General features: G+C 36.7%; 1 long non-coding RNA gene across 1 annotated transcript; it reads right to left on the reverse strand.

Moving 5' to 3' along the window:
- Positions 1-3,298: 3,298 nt before the first annotated feature.
- On the reverse strand, positions 3,299-7,155 carry LOC108972033. Its single transcript, XR_001993599.1, has 3 exons — positions 4,304-7,155; positions 3,733-3,885; positions 3,299-3,496 (listed from the first exon to the last, which is right to left on the reverse strand). It is a non-coding gene; the product is annotated as an uncharacterized LOC108972033 (long non-coding RNA).
- Positions 7,156-8,475: the final 1,320 nt, after the last annotated feature.

Raw genomic sequence — 8,475 nt, forward strand, 5'->3', positions numbered from 1 at the left:
CCCGAAAATACAGCGTTCGTTAGCGCGATTAAATTCTGTGTAAAATCTCGGTAAATCTGCGACGCATACGTTTGATATGATCAAGCAGGTTTACCAAAATGTTGCTTTAGCAAGAAGTGGTGTGATTCGGTAGCACTAGGCCTATTTGGAAGGGCGAGAAGTGGACGCAAATGACAGCCTGCGACTTAGACAAACACGGACAATGTGACTCGTGTGCGCAAAGTTTTGAACTCACACCGTTGACTAAGTATTCGTTTAATTGCCTAGATGTTAAATTTATCAAAACTTGTGGTTCATAACATTGTGACGGATCACTTGAACGTAAGCAAGGTGTGCGCGAAAGTGGTCCCAAAAGTACTTATTGACGACCAGAAATTGATGTGGGAGGAAGTGTGCTAAGAAAATTTTAACATGTGTCACCCTCAATATTTGAATAACGTAATCACAGATCCCGAGTCATGGACCTTTAAGTATGATACCGAGACAAAGATTCAATCTTCCGAATGACACACGCCATAGAGGGGATCCAAGCAGCATGCACCTCGGCTCTAAAGGCTATTCCGGAGAATGCCTTCTGTGACGCCTTCAATGTTTGGAAATCGCACTAGATACGCCGCATCGACTCAGAAGGAGCATATTTTGAAAGTTTTTAAAGAATTGTTAACGATTGGTTCAATAAATTGTTTTTAATCTACTCAGTCCTATTACTTTCCGAACAAATCCTGTAATATTATATTATATAATAAAATACTTAGGTTATCTCGGGTATTGGCGCGACCAGGGTTTTTTTAAGATCGTGGCCGAAGGCCGCCAAGGCAGAACGGAGTACTGCACGAAACTACTTCAGTCACACAGGATACCGGATCGAACAGGGTTATTTTTTTAGGGCGCGTCCGAAAGCCACCAACGCAGAAAGGAGTACTATGAGAAAGTTCTTCAGTCAATCCGCGTGGCAAAAGGCCGCCAAAGGCAAGGAGAAGTATTACGTGAAAGTACTTCAGTCATTTCAGGTATTGACTCGATCAGAGTTATTTTTTCGAGCGATATGATTTATTATAATACAAAATTGCAGTATATCAAAATGTTATATTACATTGATATAAATTTAATAAAAAAATTATGTAGTTTTACTTATCTGTGTTTATTAAATATAAATCAGATATTATTCATATATAGTATATGGAAAAAGTTGTGAATAACTCAATAATAGTTTTAGCAAGTAAAGAGAGATAAGTTCGGATTCATTATATACTCTTGCAACTTGCAATAATCAAAGCCAGGGAAATACTTTTAGATGTAAAACCAATCATATAAAGTAAAGTTAACCGGATGTTCGAAAATCCTGATAGTAGTTAGGATAGGCCAAGTTTTCGCTCAAATTTATCTATTTTAATCGCAAAGTTATGAGTAAAACACGCTCGACATACGCGGTAATAAGAGAAGTATTTGTCTGATTCAATACATTTTTGACATACATACATGCCATTATAAGAGAAGTTTTTCTCTTTTTTCAATTATAGTATAGTATATCATGCACTGATCGGCATTTTCGATCAAAAGGTTCCTGTTCTAAATATTGGTTCCTAGGGGTTGAACAGTTTGTATTGGATTTAAACAAAATTGGACTTAATGTGGCGCACACTAAACACATTATTCGTGCAAAGTTTTATCCAGTTATATTAATTTCGTCTTGATTTGTGTATAGGAAACTGAACAAGTTAAGTGGAATTTAAAATGCGCTTTATGCGAAGTAGGCGTGTTGTTATCCGATTTCATTCATTTCTACAATGTGTCATACGAATGTAAAAAGAAATGTCATTTACACAATGTGTCATTAGAATATAAAAAAAATGCAACGTACTACATTTTGCCAAAATCGGTTGGTCGGGTTCCGAAATATGGGAATTTACCAAAAAGTCGTGCGGATACTTTTGGTGTATTTGCACAAGCACTCCTCTACTTAGAAGTACCACGCTATTTTATATGGACTCATCCAACAAAATGAGTCCCCCACAAGCAAGGCCCACCATCTGATGCATGCCCAGGTTTATAGTATTCAAATCAAATGGGTTGGGTTCGTTTTAGTATCTCCTTTTCACTGCTTATTCCCTTAAATTAAATGTAAGCAAAATTACTGAATATGAACTGTCAAACGACGAAGAAAATAAGCACAAAAGGAAGACAGTAATAACCCAACGAATCAAAATGGTAGGTCTTATATACATTTGGGTTACTTTATATAGGACTCGTTTCGGATCGATGGTTGAAAGTATTAACAAATGCGAAAAGCGGTGGGGTGCTGTGGTGGGGTGGGTCCTTAGGGCCACGCTCAATTAAGGTTATACTATATATTTTAATAATGAAGTAATACGTTAGTATTATAGAAAAAATGTTGGTTTGGTTACTTCTGTGTTAACGGTATATTGATTTCAATGGAATTCAAATTTTTATTATACTATATTCGCGTGCCTTAATTAAAACCGGTGTGTTTTATAATGATGTCAAATAACCAATCAAAAAAGCGAATACTTCTGAAAAGTGGGCAATATATTACGTCCATATAACGAAAATTTGGAATAAAAATATTTCAATGTAGTATATTATGCTGCGACGCTTTTCAGGGAGCTTTGAAATTTTCTTTGAAAACAGTATTATATAAAATAATATCTAATTTTTTTCAAAGAGAATGATATTCCCAATTTTTTTTTATTTAGGGGTATTATATAAATGGTTGGTTGGATTATCTTGGTACTTCAACTACTTGTATGCTTTATTACCGACACATATGAAATTTTTAATTTCCAGTGTTTTATTATTTAAATAAAGTGGATTTCCACTTTAATTCATTGAAGTAATAAAAATAATACACATAGTCACTCTATGCGTAAAAATACATAAATTTTATAATAATTACTGAAAATTGTATGGAAAAACTACGATTTTACACCATTTTCAGGAGGCTGCCCTAGAGCCCCCCGTGGTCCTAGGTGGGAAAGGGTGCTATTATTCAAAAGCTCCATTCATTACCTTTCAAATGAGGGGGGTAGCTGAATAGTCTTAGGCAGTTGTCTGAATTCCACTTACTTTTAGTTCCGATTATAACTTAATTTATAATTCATTTTATAAATTGAAGTTATTTCAGGGTCTATTAGCTATTTCGGCCATCATTATAATATAAAATGATTAATAATTTATTTAACTTCCGTTTTGTTAATTTATTTTATTAGATGTGTATGTATATGATTCGTCACATATTAGTTTTGAATTTTCAATGTATAATGGGTAATAATGGATATTATATTTTCTTACTTATGATACAACTTTAATTTCAACACATTTTCTCTTATACATTTAAATTTTGTTGATTCGTCCTCCAGTGTACGAATTCTCGCGAATACTTCATATTATAATTTTGAGCGGCATCACTGTGCTGTTTCCTATGAAATGGTATTCATATACTTATTTGGTATAGTGTTCGTCGGCTTACGGTTTGTGGCTGCAAATAAACATAATAGCTGAATTAATAAACTTCATGTACAAATTTCTTAAAAATATAATATATTTAGTGTGTTTTTTATTTATTTATTTACAAGGGAGTTAATTATAAATAATTAATTCACTAAGTTAAAGCGCTGGGTACTGAGGCCTTCGGCTCTTATATTACACTATTATAAGTGTCTATAAGTATCTAACATTGGTTTAATTACAACTAAATTAAGTTTGATATCTTACATATTTTTAGGAAATTGTTGATTGCCCTGTTGTTGTCAGTATTTGGTGCTTTCGATTTAATGGTTTCCTTTTACCAAAGGTAGTTGTCCTGGATGTATTTAAAGCGGTGCATTCATTTAGGATGTGATTTACTGATATATTTGGCTGATTACACTGTGGAACATTTTTGGGATTATTGTCTGGGGGGTGAGAAATTCCAAGCCAGGGTGATGGTACTAGGTCAGTATAGTGAAACCCACAAAGAGTTTGGCGTTCGTACATGACCTTATAACCCCTTTTTTCCTTATCTTCATGTTTTTTCGCTTAGTTGCAACAATTTGGAACAAAAAAAAAAAAAACAATATATATCAATCAAAATATTGTTGAATGCGTCACTTTTAATCAGCTTTCGTATATCTGGACTATTTAGTACGCCTGCTTGGAAAAAATTAATTTGTTAAGATGGAAAACCATGGGAAATAAGGAAAAAATTTAAAAGGTCATAAAAAAAACTGACACATACAAACGCCAAACCCTTTGAGGGTTTTACTATRCTGACYTAGTACCATCWCCYTKACTTRGAATTTCTCACCCCCCAGATTAGCTGTTGTACTGTGTTACAATATGAACAGCTTGGTTTAGCCGTTTTGTTTAAAAGATGACTGTGAGTTTTGAAAGTGTGCCCTATTCTCAGGCGAACAAACGTTTTTATATCTTCGCAAGAGCAATCAGTTGGGTAGTTTGGCTTGTTACCAGAGAGATTATGTTCCTTGTAATGTTGCTGAAAATTTGACCAATCTCTCGATGCTGACTCGTGGACAACTTTTTTTTACCATGTTGCGAATGGCTTTCAGCATACAGTGATCGAATGAAAGTAGTGGTTCTTTTCCAGCTTTTTTTGCAAGGTCATCTACAAGTTGGTTTCCTCTAATACCAGTATGCCCAAGGATCCACATGATCTTAATTCTATTTTGGGTTGATACAAAATTTCTTTTATATTGTTGATCAGCACTGAGTTTGTCTCATTCAAAATAGCGTTAATTGTCGATTTGCTATCCGTACTTATTGTATATTTTTTTCCTGTTTGTGCGACAAATAGAACCGCTTCATATATCGCAGCCGCTTCAGCTCGAACAGGTGACACCTTGGTCGTTTGTTACCGCAAATGAAGTGTGGGTGTCTGATTTGGATCCGTCGGTATATAATAATTTCCACTCCGGTTTGTACTTTACTACTGCGTCATTGAACAGCTGGATATATTGCTCTGCATTTGTGGTTGTTTTTTGAAATTCGAATAGCGTACTTATAATGTTCGATTTCAGCGTTAGCCAATGCAGGTGAGTGTTCACTTTTAAGAGTTGCGGTATCGAAGTCATACGAAACTGATTGATAATATTCAATCAGTTTTTAATTATTATTAAGTTAAAAGTAAATTATTAAGATTGAAAAAACTTTCACAAAGTGTAAAAATAGAAATAAACCAAACAATGTAACATTTTTCTTTTGCTTTAGAAATTATAACACTACTTCAGGTTTGACAGATTAATTTCACAAACCGTATGCCACATTTTTAAAAATTAGGATTTGTAGTTTCCAGTTCCATATCTCCACGTCTACGTCTGTGGCTAGTGACCAAATCATAAAGAAATAAATATTTAAACTATACCTTAATAATRAAATTCGATAACAATCCACAATTTATGTTGAAARAATGCCTGATACTTACAAATATTTTGGCTAGGGCTATTAAAAGCGATGCCAATAAAAAAGCATATGCTGAATTTATCTTTTAGAGATTACGGCTTGTGTTTATTGCAAATAAAATCTTAATTATAGAAACAATTTAAAATATAGAATATAATAGCAGTTCTCACTGGAGTTCAACTATTTCTGTTAATCTGTTCTGTTATAATATTAAATTCACATAATGTCTTACAGCTCATAAATAAATAAAACAAAAAAACAATAATGAATGAACTTTGTGAAAATCCCGATTTCTTTGGTGCCGCGATTTTAAGGTATCGTTGAAAAGAGGAACTCTTAATTAATTTTATTAAAGACTATACAGAGGTATAGATACCGCAAACGCTCAGTTTACGAAATATTCGACTTTGAAGTTCATAAATTACATAAAATCCAACATTTCAACAAGCTATTTCACTACATTTAACACACTTTACACACATTTTTCACTTAAAATTTACTAAATTAAACTGTTAACGTTTAAAAGAATTCACACTTTATACTAAATTAGAAATCTATTTTTTAAAAACTTTCTTCTTACAATCGTAGTGGACATCATTTCTGTGCTAACGATTGTGAGAAATTGGAGCACTGCCATAATTCCTCTTTTTTATTTAGCAATCTTAGTTCTAATAAATTAAAATGAGTACGAGTATAAACACTCTTGCCATGCCTACGGATGTCTCACATAAATTTAACAAACAAGGAAGTACAGGGTTTCTCTGGAAAGTAATAGGGTTGATTTTCTTCCGCCGCGTCTGTACTTCGGAGCGTGCGCGTACCTACTGGATTCCGTAAAGGGCATTCCTAGCTAACGAACGAGCGGCTGGTCAGTTGACTCCGAGCATCTGGAGAATCAGAACAAACATTTTCACGACGTCTTTCCGTGAGTTTTGGAACCCGAAAATACAGCGTTCGTTAGCGCGATTAAATTCTGTGTAAAATCTCGGTAAATCTGCGACGCATACGTTTGATATGATCAAGCAGGTTTACCSAAATGTTGCCTTAGCAAGAAGTGGTGTCATTCGGTAGCACTAGGCCTATTTGTAAGGGCGAGAAGTGGACGCTAATGACAGCCTGCGACTTAGACAAACACGGACAATGTGACTCGTTTTCGCAAAGTTTTGAACTCAGACCGTTGACTAAGTATTCGTTTAATTRCCTAGATGTTAAATTTATCAAAATGTGTGGTTCATAACATTGTGATGGATCACTTGAACGTAAGCAAGGTGTGCGGGAAAGTGGTCCCAGAAGTACTTATTGACGACCAGAAATTGATGTGGGAGGAAGTGTGCTAAGAAAATTTTAACATGTGTCACCCTCAATTTTTGAATAACGTAAGCACAGATCCCGAGTCATGGACCGGACCTTTAAGTATGATACCCGGACAAAGATTCAATCTTCCGAATGACACACGCCATAGAGGGGATCCAAGCAGCATGCACCTCGGCTCTCAAGTCTATTCCGGAGAATGCCTTCTGTGACGCCTTCAATGTTTGGAAATGCACTGGCAACGCTGCACCGACTCAGAAGGAGCATATTTTGAAAGTTTTTAAAGAATTGTAACGATTGGTTCAATAAATTGTTTTTAATCGACTCAGCCCTATTACTTTCTGAACAAACCCTGTAATATTATATAATAAAATGCTTAGGTAAGAGGATGGAGTCATGTGTAAAAGTTGACGCAAGTGAGGAAAGTTCTCTGATCGCCATTGACTTGGGAGTGGCCAGAAACGATTCTTTTACATATGGCCCAAGCAGCTTACGACTTCCGGTTTATGACCAGTATACTCTGGGTGAACTGAGAAGGCGAAACATCATTACATAGGGTTGTGCGCTAGGTTTGCGACCCGTCACATAAAAAACACCCCCAAAGAAAAGAAAAAACAAGCTTCGAATGAGTGACTCCCCTTTTGAAGACGACCATGGCAAACGAATTAAGGACTGTGATTTGAGGGCATGCACCTGGAATGTCCAGTCCCTTATTTGGGAAGGTGCCGCTGCCCAGCTGGTTGATGTCCTCGTGAAAATAAAGGCTGACGTCACCGCAGTCAAAGAAATGCGATGGATAGGACAAGGACAGAGACGAGTAGGTCCTTGTGTCATTTACTATAGTGGCCATATAAAGAAGCTCAAGTTTGGGGTAGTGGGAGAGAGACTCCGTCGCCGATTACTATCATTTACTCCGGTGAATGGACGTCTAGCCACAATCCGCATCAAAGCGATGTTCTTCAACAAATCGCCCAAGCCCCGACGGATGAGAAGGACGATGTGATCAAAGATACCTTTTATTAGTGCTTGGAGCGAACTTATGAGAGCTGCCCCGACACGACTTCGCCGGGGCACGAAAAATGGTTATCTGTAGTAGGAGTTTCCAGTATAAAAAGATTCATCACGCTACCTGGCTGTCTCCGGATCGAAAAAACATCAACCAGATCGATCATGTTTTGATAGACGGAAGACACGTCTCCAGTGTTTTAGACTCAGACTACTATCTTGTTGCAGCCAAGATTCGCACCCGCCTCTGTTGAGCAAAAAACGCACGCCAACGAACACAAGGGAGGTTCGACGTCGAGAATCACAACAGACAGCCGAACCATTTTCTACTCGGCTTGCATTCCTGCTCTCTGAGCGCACTCATCAACGACTCGGTTTAAGGGAACAGTGAGACGGCATTTCAAACACCTAACGTACAGCTGCAACCGAAACCATTGCTTTTCTAAAGTGCATAATTAGAGCTGGTACAACGAGGAGTGTCGAGGAGTAATGCTTGAAAATTCAAGAGTTTTTCAAGAATTTCAAGTTTCAAAACCGAAGCATATTCTTTGTGAACCCCCAAAGGTGATCTAGTCACCGATGCCCAGAGCATACTTAGATTATGGAGGGAACACTTCTCCAGCCTGCTGAATGGCAGTGAACGCACAACGCCAGGAGAAGGCGAACCCGATTCCCCAATCGATGACGATGGAGCAGACGTTCCATTGCCCGACCATGAAGAAGCTCGAATAGGAATTACCCGCC

The sequence above is a fragment of the Bactrocera latifrons genome, unplaced genomic scaffold (genome assembly GCF_001853355.1).
Source record: "Bactrocera latifrons isolate USDA-ARS-PBARC rearing strain unplaced genomic scaffold, ASM185335v1 scaffold_372, whole genome shotgun sequence".
NCBI lineage: Eukaryota > Metazoa > Arthropoda > Insecta > Diptera > Tephritidae > Bactrocera > Bactrocera latifrons.